This window comes from Phalaenopsis equestris, unplaced genomic scaffold (assembly GCF_001263595.1).
Source record: "Phalaenopsis equestris unplaced genomic scaffold, ASM126359v1 Scaffold000084, whole genome shotgun sequence".
Taxonomy (NCBI): domain Eukaryota; kingdom Viridiplantae; phylum Streptophyta; class Magnoliopsida; order Asparagales; family Orchidaceae; genus Phalaenopsis; species Phalaenopsis equestris.
Window position 1 is genome coordinate 1,056,556 of NW_018164526.1, and position 19,817 is coordinate 1,076,372.

At 37.5% G+C, this 19,817-nt stretch overlaps 1 protein-coding gene across 1 annotated transcript in view; it reads right to left on the reverse strand.

The window, feature by feature from the left end:
* LOC110019852 (beta-fructofuranosidase, insoluble isoenzyme CWINV3-like) overlaps positions 1-19,817 on the reverse strand; it is an 87,550-nt gene that overhangs the window by 23,977 nt on the left and 43,756 nt on the right.

Genomic DNA, 19,817 nt, shown 5'->3' on the forward strand with positions numbered 1-19,817 from the left:
TCTTTCCCTTCAGGTTAAATTTATAAAAATTGTGGTATGCACGTAAATTTTCCAAAAAACCTGAAGAATCTCTCAACCATCCATAATGCATTTGCCTATCGTCAAATATCCAAATCTCTCTCTCTCTCTCTCTCTCTCTCTCTCTCTCTCTCTGTTGTATGTCAATCAATAAGAATTGTGTGGTATGTATGTAAATCCCCAACCATCCATGATGAAATTGAGTTTCTTAACATGAAATCTTTCTCTCATGTATTGATGCGGGCTAGAAAATTTGCGGCGATAGAGTAATGGATTGTCGTCTTAGGATTGCACAAGAATTCAACACAAACTCAGATAAAAGAAAACAACCAGTAGTGACATCAGAGCTTTCTTCAATCAGACGATGTTTGATGGACATTTCAGTGCCTTAACAATGCCAAAATTCAGCAATCTTGAGCTCACCCAATTCATTTTGTCGAGACGTTCAATTCGACTATAAGTTTGCTAGATTCAACATTCGTTTGACCTTCTAATATGTTTGCAAAGCTTTCAATAGTGATTTAATGACTTGATCTGAGTTTGATTTAACTCGAATTGGACTAATTTTGATATCATTGGATCTGTGTCATCGAGCTGGTCAGTTTGACTATAGTTTGCCAAAATTGGAGCTTTGGATGACTCTTAAATGAAGTTTAAATGTTTCTTACTCAAAAGATTGCCTCCAGATTCGTGTAGGATGATGAGAATTTGTTGATGGCGTATCATACACACACACACATACATACATGCATGCATGGTCCAATGGATATGTATATATATATATATATAGAGAGAGAGAGAGAGAGACAACGTCAACCCGAGATGAAAGAATCAAGAGATCTTGATCGGGTTTGTCATCATTTACCCCACCATCAACATTAAACTAAGGCTATAAATTTCATAACCAAAATTTACGTTTACTACTATACACAAAATATTTATTGGGAGGGATATTAAATCATATAGACCGCCACCTATAAAAAAACTTGAACCGTAGATTTTAAAGTCCTCTCCAAATGAGAGTGAAATCTTTGGATGGTGTTTTATCCACAATCCAATCTATCTTATAAAAACTTGATCGGGAATATTAAACGAAAAAAATTCTCCAAACAAAGAGGCTAGGGCATTAACTTCTCAAAGTCCAAAATCATAGTTCATAATAGAATTACCCCTTCCAAAACAAAAAATTAAGCTTCTATGGACTGTGAAACTTAAAACATCATTGCCAATTCGGTAACATACTAACATTTCAAAAGCATGTATACTCTACTCTGCGAAATGACGAATCAGGTCTGAAAAACATTTCAAAAGGTATCCACGTAGTTTTTATAAGAGCAATAAACATGAATTTGCTTACTAAGCAGGAAAGAAGAGACTCAAAAACTAGGAAGGAAAGCAACACCTTGGAAATGGTAAAATTTAAAACAACACATTTTGTTTTCAAACTCAATAGCCCAAACAGAACCGCCCTGTTCACTTAGAAGCCTCAAACAAAATAATAACAAAGATTTAACGGTGGTATAACTATGGGTTGTGTACTATTTGGTCAAAACCAAAAAAAATCAGGTTCATTTGGTTCAGTTTCAAAATGCATTTTGGTTTTTGTCATGTAAAATCTCAATATTTGGATTTCTGTTATTTATTCGATTTGGATTCATGAAATTGAAACAATATTATACATGTTAAGATATGCAATTCATGGTATATGTTTATAATCAAACTTTAATCAACAACAAAATTTCTTTTTCACAACCAAACCATTTAAACCAAAATTAAATTTCAGTTTGGTTGGTTCAGTTTTATCAAAATTTGATTGGTTTAATTTTTCGGAATTTAATTAAATCTGCTCGACCATTTTATAACCGATTCATCCAAAATAAACAAATGCTCACCCTTAAGCACTATGAATGATGTCGTTGATTTCCTCCTCTGGCCAAGTAGACATTAATAGACAACAAACTTGAGATGATAAAACAATGAGATCATCATTTGCTCTACCATCCCTTTTAAGCTGTGTATGTATTTACTCTTTTAAAATTGACAATATTTTGAGCGAATAGGCTGAATGCCTTTTCCTTTGCTTTCATTCCAATGAATAGTAGTTTGTACAATCATTTTAGGTTACATAATACTCCGTACAATCTAAATTAAGTAACTTAATGAATACATATTTATAATCTAAATATTCAGCTAAAAGGAAAGAATCCGTGCAAATATAATATTTTCTTCTTTGCAGTATTGCGAAGAAGGAAACTCTTTATTCTGTCTGATTTCTTTTATTCCTAATTGATATCCCCCCTCAAATTGATGTTGGCTGGTTAAGAAGCATCAAATTGCTGACAAGGAACCGATGACGTTGTTGAGAAAGAGTTTTAATAAATACATCAACTGTTTGAAGATCAAAAGTGATATGAGGAAGAGATATAGCACCCTCCTCATAGGCTTCTTGAATGGAATGACAGTCCACTTCAATGTGTTTCATGCGTTCATGAAAGACGGAATTAGCAGCAATCTGGATAGCACTAGTATTATCTGCATGAAGAGAAGTAGACTCAAGCTGAGGAAAACCAAGCTCGGTCAGCATGCCACGATGCCAAATGATTTCAGAACAAGCAGAGGACATAGCGCGATATTCTGATTCAGTAGATGACTTAGATACTCGATCTTGTTTCTTTCTCTTCCAAGATATTAAAGATTTGCCGAGAAACATGCACCATCCGGTAATAGATCGGAGTGTATCAGAACAACCAGCCCAATCGACATCACTATAGGTTGTTAAGGTGATAAGGGCTTTGCAGAAAAGAACAAACCACAATGAGAAGTACCATTCAAATATCAAATAATACGTCGAACTGCAGCTAAGGTAAGTTGTGTAGGGGCTTGCATAAATTGACTAACTTGTTGCACAACAAATGAAATATCAGGAAGCGTAATAGTCAAATAATTGAGACTGTCAACCAGTTGTCTACAAAGAGATGGTTCAGATAGAAAGTCACCATCATTCTGTTGATATTTGACATTTACCTCCAAAGGGGTATCAGTGGAGCGACCATCTTGAAGACCAGCCAAAGCAATGAGTCTCTTCGTATAGTTGTGCTGATGAAGAAAAATACCAGCAGCAGAAAAGTGAACCTCGAGTCCTATAAAATAAGTTAATGACCCTAAATCTTTCATATGAAAAGAACCCTGAAGACGTTTCTGTAGCTGAGACATCAATTGATTATCAGATCCTGCGATGACAATATCATCAACATAAATTAAAAACAAAACAACTCTTGTCAGTCTTGCAAAGAAATAATGATGAATCATACTGACTTTGAATAAAAGAGAAGCTAAGAAGGGTACTGCGAAACTTTTCAAACCAAGCTCGTGGAGCCTGTTTCAAATCGTATAGGGACCGTTTGAACTTACAAACATCATGTGGTGTAAAAAATAAGCCTGGAGGAGTCATATAGACGTCTTCTTTGAGATCCCCGTGTAAGAATGCATTCTTAACATCCATCTGCTTTAAGAACCAGCCTTTAGATGCAGCAATAGATAACACCAGTCGAACAGTTGTCATCTTAGCCACAGGTGCAAATGTTTCATCATAATCAAACTCGTATTCCTGAAGAGCTACCAATCTTGCCTTATATATGTCAAGAGAGCCATCAGATCGAAGTTTAAGAGAATAAACCCATTTACAACCAATGGGTTTAACACCTGTAGAACATAAAACATCCCAAGTGTGATTGTCTTAAAGTGCCTGAAGTTTCTCTTTCATGACTTTGACCTACCAAGTCTGTTTAGCAGCTTGAAAGTAAAAGATAGGAACAATAGTATTAGTTAAAATTGCAGAATACCCATATTTATCTGGAGGATTGATACGTCGGGTTGATCGTCGAATACTTAGTGGAGCAATTTCTGGATCAGGGTCGGGGAGGATTGAAGGTGAAGGGGCAGGCGTCGTGTGTAGACAATGTCTGACTTGAACCATTTATCAGTAGAAGAATTATCAAATTGTGGAAGCATAATTGTATCTGATGTGGACACATGATGCTGAAAGTAATATTCATGTTCAAAGAAAATCACATTTCAAGAAATATTTCATTGACTATTAATCGAATCATAACACACAAAACCTTTATGATTAGGATTGTACCCCATAAAGGCGATCGGACTGACTGAACTGCCAATTTATGACGTTCATGAGCAAGTAGATGAACAAAACAAACACATCCGAAAGTATGTAGCGTATGATGATTAGGGTGTTTATCAAAAACTCGATAGCAGGGAGATTGATACTTCAATTGTTGAGATGGTAAACGATTAATGAGATAAACTGCAGTAGATAAAGCTTCAGTCGAAAATTTAATTGGAACAGAAGATTCTATCAATAATGTGCGCACGGTATCCAATAAATGTTGATTTTTTCGTTCAACAACTCCACTTTGCTGTGGTGTATAGTGACATGAACGTTGTGAAAAAATCTCTTTATTCTGGAGAAATACTTGAAACTCATGAGACATGTATTCACCGTCATTGTCAGATCGCAAGGTTTTAATGCGAGCAAAGAACTGAGTTTCAACATATGCTAAAAATGTTTGGAATACAGTAAATACTTCTGTTTTGGAACGTAAAAAATAGATCCAAGAAAATCGACTTTAATCATCAATAAATGTCACAAAATATCTATCTTGAGCATGTGAAATAACTTGTGTAATTCTTCAAACATCACTATAAATAATGTCAAAATATTTAATGGCACGACTGCCTAAGAAAAATATAATGTCTTTTTTTTTTCCAAGTTTACAAACAGAACAATTAACCACTAAATTCTTATCGATAGAACAAAAAAAGCCATTTTTATGTAAATGTTTCAACACCATATCATTTGGATAACTTAGTCTTTTATGTCAGATGTCTACCTTATTCTCAACAACTGAAGATGCTAATGAAATATTCTGAGAAACAGTAAATTCTAATAAAAACAGTTTGCCCACTTTAGACCCCTTTGCTATCACCTTCTCCGACACCTGATCTGCACAATACAAACATCACGAGAAAAATATATTTCTCAGTTATTATCCACAATTTGACCAACATAGAGTAAGTTAATAGATAATTTAGGAGAAACCAAAACAAGTTTGAAGGATGAGTTAATATCACCAACTGTCGTAATTGGAATATTATTTTCATCAACAACCTGAATATGTTGAGTACCAGTGTACGGTCGTTGGTTATGCAATAGCTAGGCAGTGCTAGTCATATGATTTGTGGCGCCTAAATCAACAAACAAAAGAGAAATAACCGAAGAAATAGTTTTACCTTTCCCTTAAAGGCCGAGAGCAAAAAATGCAGCGAGAATTATCTGTTGAACCATATAGGGTGTGAGATTTGATTGATTACTGTCATCAACAGTAGAAGTCGAGGCAGGATAGTCGGATACCGTGACATGAAGTGCTTGTGGTTTGCGATTTTGGGGTCTTGATGGGCACTCCGTAAGAGTATGTCCCTTTTGCTTGCAATAATAACATATCTTGTTTTCACAATTCCGTGCAATATGACCAAATTTATTGCAGTTGTAGCACTGTACTGGCCTCTTCCCTTTGGTCTTAGTAGCATATGTCACATTAATTATTTCTGATGATTCACTTATTGTACTGATAGAAGCTTGTGTCGCCAATCTTTGTTCTTCGCGTAGTAATTGCCCAAAACAAACATCCAAACACGGAACCAGATCTCTGTTCAGCAACCCAGCTCGGCAACCCAGCTCGAGCACCAGCTCGAGCAGTTTCAAATTTAGGTCTCAGTTTTATTTAAAACTGATAACGACGACTTTCTTCATGAATGACTTGAAGACTAGCTAAGTTCTTCTTTGACACTTTAGATAATACCAGTATATTCGCTCCATAAATTTAAAAAATCAGAATAATATTGTTCGATTAAAAGATTACTCTGACTATAATTACTCGTGTTAAGTTCCAATTGGAAACGTTTCGCAGAATTATCTTAATTATAAACGCGCTTCAAGTATTCTCACATTGCTTTAGTTGTGCCAATGGATCGTAAATTGTTCACCATATGAGCCTCAATAGATCCCAAAATTCAGGAAACAATCCGAGCATCCTTTGCTTCCCATTGACCATGATCTTTTGTATCAGTAGGAGCTGAGGAAGATCCATCAATATGGCCCCAAAGCTCCTTCCCTTTTAAGAATATTCTGAGCTGAAATTCCCATACGACATAATTCTTTCCCGTAAATTTGATAGCTAAGTTTTCATAAGACATTTTAAATATATTAATCTCGATCTAAATATCCAAGATAAATAAAATTCAAATCGAAAGCCTAGAATCGAAGATCAAAGATCGAAGAGCGCTGCGAAGTTTGAATTAGTCGTGATCGTGACGATCGAACGGAATGGATCGTCAGATTGGAGCGAACGAGCGAGCGGATCACAGTAGATCGCAGCACGACAGGAGCGAACGAGCGTGCGGATCGCAGCACGACAGAGACGAAAGGCACAGGAGCAAATGACAGATTGCGGCACGGCAGGAACGAGCGACGGATCGCGGCAGATCGCTGCAGGAACGCGCGGATGGAAGGAGAGGATCGCTACAGATCGCGGCAGAAGTGAACGAAGGGAGATCACGGCAGATCGGAGCGAACGAGCGACGAATTTCTTGCTTTTCTTGTAATTGGAGTCGGTCGGCTTGAAACAAATGTCCGAAGATGCCTGACGAAGAAAATGTCGCACACGAGAAGATGTGGTAAAACTCAGCACAAGAAGTCCGATCGAAGGGAGTCGATCGGCTTGAAACAGCGGTAGAACTCAAACAAAGCGGAGGAAGACGTCGCAGAATCAAAGACAAGAACGAGCGCTCCGGTGATGAAGCAGTCGAAGATACCGGCCAAAGATAACAAAAGCTAAAATTTCAAGGATTCAGGCTCTGATACCATGACAATATTTTGAGCGAATAGGCTGAATGCATTTTCCTTTGCTTTCCTTCCAATAAATAGTAGTTTGTACAATCTATTTTAGGTACATAATATTCAATATAATCTCAATAAGTAACTTAATTAATACATATTCAAAATCTAAATATTCAGCTAAAAGGAAAGAATCCTTGCAAATATAATATTTCCTCCTTTGCAGTATTGCGAAGAAGGAAACTCTTTATTCTGTCTGATTTCTTTTATTCCTGAGTGATAAAAACAAGTTTGTTCCCATTATAAGCGAATCTCTTAGATCTTGACGACTAGCCTTAATTGTTACTTCCCCATATTAATGAGGGAGATAATTATCTCATAAGAGCTTGCACCAATAAAAAATCTAATTAAAATAGATGAGTGGGAATTTTCAAAGCCCAAACAACCACCAAAGTAAAACATGCACGTCTCAAAAACTATTTGCCCGATCTGAATATCATACTTCTCCCAACCGCACAACATCACACCTTGCCAACGATCCCAAGTAAAAATGTAATATAGGATACTTCTGCAATCTTGCATGTGATGCTCAATATACTAAGCCCCATTCTGCGCCCTGCATTTCTTCAAGTTATGTGCAGAAAGAAAACTAATCATCATTGTCTCTTCCATAACAACACAAAACAAAAAACAATTGAATTAACAAGGGCTAAACATCGTTGCCCATTTGGTTACCATACTAGCATTTCAAAAATATGTATTCCCCTTGAAAATAAAAAAAATCTGGATTGAAGAATTTATTCAATGATATGCATGTAATTTTTATAAGAGCAATAAGTGAGAATCTGGTAACCAAGCACAACAGAAGAGGCTCAATATCCAACTACTAGGAAGGAAATGATGCAATCATGCACATAAATCTGGTCAACAATCATACTCAGTTATGAGGCCTTATCAAAAAAACAACAAACATTTGATGGGTGGCATTGCATCGGTTGCTTAAGGAGAGAATAACCCAGCCATCCACGATGCAATTGCCTGACATCAGTTCTCTCTCTCTCTCATCAATCAAGAATGACAGAAATCAGGCAGCATAATTAGGAGTTTCCTTATTTAAATTGTTGTTAATTTCTCTCTCCTGATTTACCTCTCTTATTAATTGCACATATTCTTTCCTTATAGCTGATTGTACAGATTATTATTTATTGGAATGAAAGCAAACAAAGCAAAGGAAAAAGGCATTCAGCCAATTTTCTCAAAAATTGTTAATTGTTGTTGCCAAATTATCTCTCTCTTACATCTTTTTCTTTTTCTTTTCTTATTTTATGCGAGGGAATGGCAGAAGCATAAATTTGATGCAAGAAATATAGCATTACTCTTCTTTATTTATTTACACGGTAGAACAGGGACTGAACAATGGGAAAACACAATAATTATAGCCTTCCCGTGGTACTTCTTGTGAAGCTATCAATGGAGAAAAAGAAGAACAAAATGAAAGTCTACACTTGACAATGGTTGATTTTCTGCACCTATCCATTTATATGTGAGCTTATTTGTGTAAGCATTAATCTGATAAGAAATGGACGTCAGAATAATCTCAACACAGCAGCGTTTTAATGTCAATCTCTAGCCAAAAAGCCAAATCAGTTGTCGGTGCAAGGAAAGCCCAACACATCAGAATAATAAACACAGCAGCGTTTTAATGTCAATCTCTAGCCAAGGAGCCAAACCAGTTGTCCGTGTAAGGAAAGCCCAACAGAATGAGCGCATACATATTATAATCTAAAGCCTATTATAAAATCAATGCAATTGTATGGGGCTTCAAGCCGTGTGCTTGTAATTACCTACTAAGGTGAGAGCGAGATCTATAGAGTGCGGGCCACAAAGTCTATAAATATATTGTTTTTGTGTTATTAGGGCAGTATTTTTGGGAGAGTTTGTTTAGCACAACCATCGGCGTCCGTTTTCTCCCTTCAAGGTCAATAAATATATTGTTTTTGTGTTATTATGTCAGTATTTTTGGGAGAGTTTGTTTAGCACAACCATCGGAGTCTGTTTTCTCCCTTCAAGGTTTATATCCAAGGGTTTGTATGGTGCTTCGGCTGTATATATCTTCTGAAGGGGTAATTATCTTCCCTATCCCCTTCCACATCCACCCCACGTCGCTCTTGGTTGCCATATCTCATTGCAGGCACCCATGACAACATTTTGATTGTTGTTTTATGCAGTTCAAGCCACCGCTATCGCCTTCTCCTCCCTCCTCTTCACTGCCACCACAGTTCCAGCCCTGCACCTTCACTGCCGCCGTTGTTCTCTCCCTCGCCTCACTGCTTCAACCATTGTCCAGCCATCCATATTGCTGCATAATCCAAAAACAGCACAGCTTCGCCACCCCCTACTCGCTGCCGCTCTTCAAAACCCACACCAGCCGCCATTGTGCTTCATTCCGAACACCCCAAGACAGCTGCCCACTGTTGTTCCTGCCTTACGCCGCTGCTCCCCTTCCCCCTTGCTAGCCACCCACTCTTTTCCGACATGTTCCACCTTCCACGATCTAACCAACCACCACCACACCCTACTGTTTTCTTGCTCTCTCGCCGTACCCTGCTTGTTGTCACCCTCTGAAACCCACAACAGTCGTTGTTATACTTCACCCCAAACGCCCGGGACAGCTGCCCACTATTGTTTCTGCCTTCATAATTGCTCCACCCCTTCCCCCTTGCCAGCTAACCACCCTTTTGGACAACCTGCCACCTTCCATACCCTCATCTCCCTTGGGATACAATCCTAATTATGTTTGTGTCGTGTATGTTGCTATTTCAAATTTTCCAGTATCATGTTGTTGTATTTTCTCATTTAAGTATGTTGGTTGTAACCGCCACTTTACTTATAATAATAATAATATTTATTTTTCTTATTGTGGTTTGGGTTAACATCAGCAGATCTGATGAGAGGATCCCAGCCATCCATGAAGCGATTGCTAAACATCAGCGGATCTCTCTCTTTCTCTCCCTTCTCTCTCTCTTTCTATGTAAATACATAAAAGTTGTGTGGTATGTATGTAAATTTACTTAAAATATTGATCGATGACACTTCACCAGTTGGCTGAAGAGATGCTCCCTTGGCCATCCATGATGCAATTGCCTAGCAATAAAGCTTCCATATATCTCTCTCTTTTGTATGTAAATACATAAGAATTGGGAGTAATGTATGTAAATTTCCCTAAAAATTTAATGGATGACACTGCATCTGTTGCCTAAAGATGCGATCCCTCACTCGTCAATGTGGTAAAAAGCTGCTTAACATCAAAACTCTCACTCTTTCTATATGTACGGATGATGATGATGATTAGTGGCCCAATCACAATTCCAATAATCAAATCTAGTTAAGAGACCTCATGAAGAATAATGACAGAAAAATTGATATGTTAATACCAAGAACTGTGTGGTCCGTATGTAAATTTTCCCAAGAAAAATTGATGAGTGGCATTGCATCGGTTCCCAAATGTTCTCTAATGAGAGGAACCCTGACCATCCAGGATGCAGTTGCCATACATATGAACTCTCTCTCTCTCTCTCTCTCTCTCTCTCTCTTTCTGTGTGGTGGCATGCATGAAAACTTCCCCGCAAAAATGATGGACGGCAATGCATTGATTGCCTGAAGGCAGGATCCCTTGGTCATCCATGATGCAACTTTCCTAAAAAAATTGAAGTGTGGCATTGCATCGAGGGTTATTGGGGTATTATTAGGGATTATTGTAGGAGTTATTGAACTAGGACCACGGAGGTTATTGAGAGATTATTTAGGGGTTATTTAGGGGTTATTGCGTGGGTTACTGGAGTGAATCTGCAGAGGTCATTGAGGGTTATTGAGGGATTATTGCAACGTTATTGAAGTAAATACTCCAATAACCCCCCAATAACCCTCCAAATAACATTCGTGGTTCCACTATAATATTTTTTTAGGTGGGCCCGACGTAGCACACATGTAGGTATATTACTGGGAGTACGTACGTAGAGCCACGTCCAGAGTTTGGACAAAAAATATTTCCCCTGAAGGGAGGATCTCTCAATCATCCATGATGCAATCGCTTAACATCAGATCTCTCTCTCTCTCTCTCTCTCTCTCTCTCTCTCTCTCTCTCTCTCTCTCTCTCTCTCTCTCTCTCTCTCTCTCTCTATATATATATATATATGTGTGTGTGTGTGTGTGTGTGTAGCCCAATTAATATTCACAACCATCAAATTTAGTTAGCAGGCCTCATGCCTCATAAAAAATGAATTAAGAAAATTGATATGCTAATACATAAGAATTATGTGGTATGTATGTAAATTTTTCATAAAAAACTGTTGCCTAAAATAAGGCTGTCAAAAGAGTTAGTTATTCGCGAATAGCTCATGTTTAGCTCATTAAGTAGCCCTTGTATGATTCATTCCTAAACAAACAAGCTGAAAAAAAACAAGGGCTTCCCGCCGTATCAACTCTTCCGGTACATAAACAATTATGGACATGTCTTGTGAAGAGATAACCCAGTTTAAACGAGCTTCTCATTGAAGTGGCCCATCTGCCTTCAGACCTGGCCTTCCTAAACAAACAAGCCGAACAAAAACAAGGGCTTCCCGCCGTATCAACTCTTCCGGTACATAAACAATATGGACATGTCTTGTGAAGAGATAACCCAGTTTAAACGAGCTTCTCATTGAAGTGGCCCATCTGCCTTCAGACCTGGCCTTCCTAAACAAACAAGCCGAACAAAAACAAGGGCTTCCCGCCGTATCAACTCTTCCGGTACATAAACAATATGGACATGTCTTGTGAAGAGATAACCCAGTTTAAACGAGCTTCTCATTGAAGTGGCCCATCTGCCTTCAGGCCTGGCCCACTCAACTACATCTATTCATTCCTCCCTACATGATTCAATTGACTAGCTAGCTCGAGAGTCAAAGAGACATGCAGTACTAAAAAACTACCGAGACAGATAAAGTTCCCCAAAGCCAAAGCCAAGCATGAAAAGAGTGATGCTTATCTAAACACACACACACACACACATTATGAAATTGTGTAGTATGAAAGTAAATTTTCCTAAAGAATTAATGCGTGACACTGCATTGGTTGCCTAAGGAGAAGATCCTTGCCTCTCTCTCGCTCAAATACACAACAATTTTGTGGTATGTGAATTTTTCTAGTAAAACTTAAAGAGAGGATCCCTTGGCCATCGTGCTTATTATGATTAGTATCCCGATCACAACTCAGAACCAACAAATCTAGTAAGGAATGGGAGGCCTCCTCAAGAACAAGGACACAAAAAAGTGATACGTTAATACATAAGAATTGTGTGCTATGCAAGAAAATTTCCCTTGAAAATTTGATGGGTCACACTGCTCAGTTGCCTGAAGAGAGGATCCCCGACCATCCATGATGCAGTTGTAAAACATTAGATCCCTCCCTCCCTCTCTCTTTTCCTGAAAATACATTTAAATTGTGTGGGATGTAAAAACAAATGACGAGGTGCACTGCAGTGATTGCCCAAAAAAGAGCATCCCTCAGCCATCCAGGATGCAATTCCCTAACATCAAATCTCTAAATATCTTTCTTTTGTATGGAAATACATAAGAATTGTGTGGTATGTATGTAAATTTCCCCAAAAAATTGATGGGTGGCTCCGCATTGATTGCATAAAGATAGGATCCCTTCGCCATCCATTGTGAATTTGCTTAACATTAGATCTCTCAAAAAATTGATGGGTGGCTCCGCATTGATTGTATAAAGATAGGATCCCTTCGCCATCCACATTGAATTTGCTTAAAATTAGATCTTTCTCTCTCACCCCCTATATATATACACATATACAAGAATGAATGATGATGACTAGCTAAATTCATTGATTGCCTAAAGAAAGGATCCCTTGGCCATCCATTGTGAATTTGCTTAACATTAGATCTCTATGAATGAATGATGAGTAGCTAAATCACACTTCACAACAATCAAAACTAATTAGGAGAACTCATCAAGAATAGTGACAAAAAAACTTTGATATGTTAATACATAAGAATTGAGTGGTATGTATATAAATTTTCCAAAAAAATTGATGGGGGTAAGTCACACTTCACAACAATCAAAACTAATTAGGAAAACTCATCAAGAATAGTGACAAAAAAAACTTTGATATGTTAATACATAAGAATTGAGTGGTATGTATATAAATTTTCCAAAAAAATTGATGGGGGTCATTTTTTGCCTCATGTGAGGTTCCCTCTAGCCATCCATGATACAGTTGCCTAACATCAGATCTGTTTCCCTTTCTCTCTCATGTAAATACATAAAAATTATGTTGAATATGTGGCACTGCATAGGTTGTCTGAAGTGAGGGTCCTCCGACCATCCACAATGCAAGTGCCTGACATCAAAACCAGGGTGTAGGGTTTCTCTTTCTCTCTCATGTAAATACATAAAAATTATGCTGAATATGTGGCACTGCATAGGTTGTCTGAAATGAGGGTCCTCCGACCATCCACAATGCAAGTGCCTAACATCAAAACTAGGGTGTAGGGTTTAGGATTTTAGAGTTTAGGGTTATTTGGATTAGGGTTTTAGGGTTTAGGGGTACCCTTTCTTCAGGCGATCTCGTCGTTGCCATCCCAGTTAGCTCTAACCGTGGCTATATCACAAGGGTTATGCCGCAAAGGCAATAGATTTTTGCGAAATCGGGAGAAGAGACCTAAGCTAGGATTTCGAGCAGAGAGGTGAAGGGTCTTTAGGAGAAATCGAGAATGTGGGAGTAATGTAGGCGACGGTTTTTGAAAGATAGGCTCCCCGCCCATCCACGATGTGGTTGCTTACAATGCAGTTGCCTGAAAGGAGAATCGCCCTACAACCCTAGCAAAGATCTCTCTCTCTCTCTCTCTCCCTCCCTCCCTCTCTCTCTCTCTTTTCTATATACACACACAAAAAGTGGTTGCTTACGATGAAGTTGCCTGAAAGGAGAATCGGCCTACAACCCTAGCAAAGACATTCTAGAGTGTAAGCCAGCCAAGGCTAAACAAGCCCAACATCAAACATATCTCTCTCTCTCTCTCTCTCTCTCTCTCTTCTACATACACACACACAAAATGCAAGCACAAATCTCAAAGACCTTAGACGGCCCAAATGGCGTTGAAGCAAACAGAGTGTCCTAACAACCGCCGGGCAGGGAAAATTCGACCAGTCTCCCGTTGCGAGAGACTCTAACAGCAGACCACACCTACGGTTCCAACCAACCAAGACACATGCAGGAGCGCCCAACCCACATATTTTGATAAATGGCACTGCATCGTTTTCCTATAAAGCAGATCCCTCGATAATCCATGATGCAGTCACTTAACAGCAGATCCCTCTCTCACTATCAACGATGATGGTGATCTAGTTAAGAGGCCTCAAGAATAATGACAAAAAAGTTATACGTTAATACGTAAGAATTGTGTGCAATGTATCTAAATTTCCCTTCAAAATTTGATGGGTCGCATTGCATCAGTTGCCAGAAGAGAGAATCCACAGCCATCTATGATGAAGATGCCTAACATTAAATCCCCCCCCTCTCTCTCTCTCTCTCTCTCGTGTATGGAAATACATAAAAATTGTGTGGCATATGTAAATTTTCCTAAGGAAATGATGTGGGGTACTACATCTGATTGCCCAAAAAGAGTATCCTCCGATCAACCATAATGCAATTGCATAACATCAAATCTAGGGCTTCGAGGAACCCTCTCTTCAGGCAATCTCATCACTGCCTTCCCAGTTAGCTCTAATCATGAATGTATTGCAAGTGTTCGGCCACGAAGACGGTGTATTTTGGACAAACCCGGAGAAGGGCATAAGCGAGGATTTTGTGCAGAGAGGGGAAAAGTCTTTCGGTTAAACCTGGAGACGAGAAATGTAGATGATGATTTCGGAAAGTGATGGTCCCCGGCCATCCATGATGTCGTTGCCCAAAGAATCCCCCGGCAACGCTAGCAAATCCACACTTCTCGAAGACGATGAAAGCAGAAAGTCTCTAGGTCACTCTCGAACTCTCTCGAAGCCCCTTTAGGCCACAGCTCCCCACAGATTAAAATCATTTTTACGGGCATCACACAACTTTTTTCTATACATATTTAATACAACCTAATTCCCATGTATTTACATCCCTACCATCAAAACTCTAATTCTTATATTTACACCTCATGCATAAGTAAACTAATATACATGTGAAAATTAAAATTAAGTGTTATGTAAATATATAAGAATTGAGTGATATGAATATGTATGGAAAACATTTTTCTACAGAGGATTGATAAAAAATATTATTACTTTTAGAAAGATTTACATAAATACCCCTTAATTCTTATTTAGCAACGTGCCTAATACCTAAAATTTAATTTTTACATACATTCCAACATTTCCAAGCATAAAAACGTGTAATTCACTCATTAAAGACTAAAATAATTAGGTTTTTGATAAGATATGAAAAATTAAGTGATATAAATACTAAAAACAGAATTTAGTTGTTAAATATTAATAATAATTCATCTATTATTAAGCTGCAGCTGCCCCAAACGAATCCTAAACTTAGTTAGGAGGCCTAATTAAGAATAATGACAAAAAATGATATGCTAATACATAAGAATTGCGTGCCATGCACGTAAATTTCTCTAAAAATATTAAGGGGCGGCATTGCAACTGTTGACTCAAGAGAGGATCCCTATCCATGAAGCATTTGCTTAACATCATATCTCTCTCTCTCTCTCTCTCTCTCTCTCTCCTCTCAGGGGGTATATATGCATATATGGATGATGATGAGCACCCCTAAAACAATTCACAACCAACCAAATCTAGTTAGGAGGCCTCACCAACAATAATGACATGAATTTTGATATGTTAATACATAAGAATTGTGTGTTATGTAATGTATGCAAATTCCCCTAAAACAATTGATGGGTGGCACTACATCGATTACCTGAAAAGAGGATCCCCGACCATTCATGAAGCAGTTGCCAAACATCAGATCAATCTCTTTCTCCCTCTTGATGTAAACACATAAGAATAGTGTGTTGGTATGTAAATTTTCCCAAAGAGAAATATTGGTGGCACTACATCAGTTGCTTGAAGAGAGGATCTGTCGACTATGCATGATGTACTCTCTTTTACATGTAAATACATCAGAATTTGTGGAATGACTTTATAGATGGCACCGAATCAGTTGCTTGAAGAGAGACCAAGATCTCTCTCGCTCTCTCTCCCTTCTTTCATATATACTGGCCCCATGATGAGAGCCCGCATCATGTGCATAAAATTTCAGATTTGCTGCAGTATAGCATTACTCTTTCTAAACTGACGCAGTAGATCACGAACTGTAAGATGGGAAAAAATGCCCCTATATATATAGGGAAAGCAGATGCATAAATTTGCTGCAGTATAGCATTACTCTTTCTAAAACGCAGTAGATCACGAACTGTAAGATGGGAAAAAATAATAATCAAAGCCTTACAGTTTCCTTGAAAACAATAGAAATCAATTATACATGATGGCCGCAACACCTTGGAACTCAGATTTGAAAATAGAAGAGAAATTTCAATTGAGAAAAAGAAGAATAAAATAAAAATCTAAACGTGAAATGGCTGTTTTTTTTCCAGTTGCCAATGACACTTACCATTTACGTGAGCTAATTTGATTAGAGCATTAATGTAATAAAAAGAAATGGCCATCACAATAAACTTTAATGTTGCCATTGCCGAATTCTAAATTCCAAATAAGAAAAGTGGAGGGTTAGATTGGGCGGTCGACAACCAACATAAAAATTTTGTCGAAAATTTAGGCATAAATCTTTCAAATCATTATGTCAATGCTAGGGCGTCCCTTGGAAGCGACATGATGTGCGGCCAGAATAAAATGACAAGGGTGCAAGTGTTGGTGCACCAGCGCCCGCATGTAGTGTTAAATAAGGGTTCTAATATTATGGACGAATATAAGTAAAAAAATAAATCCATGATAAAAACTTGAAATATATGTACTCTAACAACTAAATAAGAGTAGAAGATATTATGATTCATAGAAAGATAAATAACTTTATGTATCCAAGAAACTATAAATGTGTTTGAGAAGAGGCTAACGATATTGATAATTTAAGTTTTAAACTTTGATGTTTAGGAAGATGACAGGACATTAAGAATTATTCATGATGGTTATAATTTTGTAGTGACTAATGAAGGATAGAATCGTATCGAATTCTTTTACATATGATTTTGTTATTAAAATTATCATTATCAGATCACAAGCCCCGAATGCAAAAAATAAAGAGTTGCGTAAAGTAACCGACAATCAATATAAAATTTAATTGAAAAATTATAGCATAAATTCTTTAAATCATTGTGACAATACAAGAGCATTCTCATGAAACGACGTGCTGTATTGCCCGAATACAATGAAAAGTGTGAATGTCCCTGCCCCCGACTTGTAGTATTAAATAAGCAAAGAAAACTGATCATCAGAGTCTCTTTCACAGGTGTACATTATTTGGTAAAACCCAAAAAATTAAATTGAACCAAACAAGTTTGGCTGACTCGGTTCCATATCTAAGATGCATTTCAATTTTTTATTTTAAAATCTCAATATTTGATTTTTGACAATTGCTTCAGTTTTAATTTTCATTGAACTGAACTGATAATTGAAATCAAATGGATGATTCATGTTCATGAAATTAAATAGATATTAAACATGTATGAAGAATCATTATTAATATTTCTTCGTAACCAAACTCCAACTAAAAACTAAATTTCAGTTTGTCCTCAACCGAACATTAAAGCAGAATCAAGTATTGTTTCGGTCAGTTTGACAAAAAAAATGACAAGTCAATTCATAAGAATTGAGGGGGGCACTGCATCGATTGCCTGAAGAGAGGATCCCCAGCTATCCAGGATGCAGTTCCCTAACATCTCTCTCTCTCTATTTCTCTCTCTCTTTCTCGTATGCAAATACAAAATAATTGTGGTATGAATGAAAACTACCCTTTAAGAAAATTATTGAATGCCACTGCATTGGCTAAGCAAAAAGAGGAGTCTCTCTATCTCTCTCTCTCTCTCTCTCTTTCTCGTATGCAAATACAAAATAATTGTGGTATGAATGAAAACTACCCTTTAAGAAAATTATTGAATGCCACTGCATTGGCTAAGCAAAAAGAGGATCCCGCCTTCCATCCCTCCCTCTCGATGTAAATACATAAGAATTGTGTCGTAGCATGTAAATTTTCTTTAAGAAAAAAAGATGGGAGGCACTCCAACTGTTGCTTGAAGAGCGGATTTCTCAACCATCCATAGTGCAATTGCTAAACGTCAGATATCTCTCTCAATCTATCCAACAGCTCCGATCCTTGGGTCAGCTGGTTGTCTCCAGCCAGTCCAACCCATGAATACTTGTAGATGTTCGAATGTAATCTGAACCGTTAGATTGTCTCGAGATTTATGCAAACCATTTTTTGATATGTGTGAGTCTCTCTCTCTCTCTCTCTCTCTATATATATATATATATATATATATATATATATATATACATATGATGAGGAGCCCAATAGGATGCCTCAAACAGTAGCGAAAAAAATTTGATATTTCAGATACATAAGAATTGTGTGGTATGTATGTAAATTTCCAAAAGCAATTCCCTAAAGAGAGGATCCCAGATCCATCCATGATGCAATTGCCTAACATCAAATCTCTCTCTCCCCCTCTTGATGTACATATATAAGAGAACTGTGTCGTAGTATGTAAATTTTCCTTTAAAAAAGTTAAGGGATGATCCCTCAACTATCCAGGATCCTCAACTATCCAGGATGCAATATCTCTTTCTCTCTCTTATATGTAAATATATAAAAATTGTGTTGTTTTAATTTAAATTTTCCAAAGAAATTGATAGATGGCACCACATTGGTCGTCTGATGAGAGGATCCCACAGCCATCCATGATGTAGTTGCTTAACTCAAATCTCTCTATCCACACACACATCAATGGATGATGCTAATGATTAATATGAGTAGCCCAATCACAACTCACAACCATCAAATCTAGTCAGGAAATCTCACTAAAAATGATGACCAAAAGATTGATATGTTAATACATAAGAATGGTGTGCAAGATCCACGGCTATCCATGATGTAGTTATAACCAAAAAACCAACCCAAACCAAATAAGTTTGGTTAGTTCACAGTTCACATTCAAACATGTATTTTTTTTTTTTCTAAATCTCAATATTCAAGTTTCGGTTTGATTTTAATTTTCTTTTAGCCAAACAAATAAAAAAAAAACAGAAAACTCAGAATTAAATGAAGGATTCAACACGAGTTGAGCATGGCTCGCTCGTGTTCGGCTCGTTTACACCCCTACCCACAACCATCCATGATGTAGTTGCTTAACTCAGATCTCTCTATCCGCACACAAATATGGATGATGTTGGTGATTACTATGAGTAGCCCAATCACAACTCACAACCATCAAATCTAGTCAGGAAATCTCAACAAGAATAATGAATAAAAAATTGATATGTTAATACATAAGAATGGTGTGCAGGATCCACGACCATCCATGATGTAGTTGCCTAACAAAAAATCTCTGTTTCCCCCTCCGGGTAAACACAAAAATTGTGGTATGCACCAAGTTTTCCTAAAAAATGATGTGTGGCACTGCATCAGTTGCCTGAAGAATCTCTCAGCCATCCAAAATGCAATTGCCTAACATCAAATCTCCAACCTCTTTCTCTCTCCCTCTTTTATATGTCAGTACATAAGAAATGTGTGGTATGTATGTAAATTTCCCTGAGGAGAGGATCCCCCGACCACCCATGATGTAGTTGAGTTGCTTAACATCAAATCTCTCTCTCATATATATAT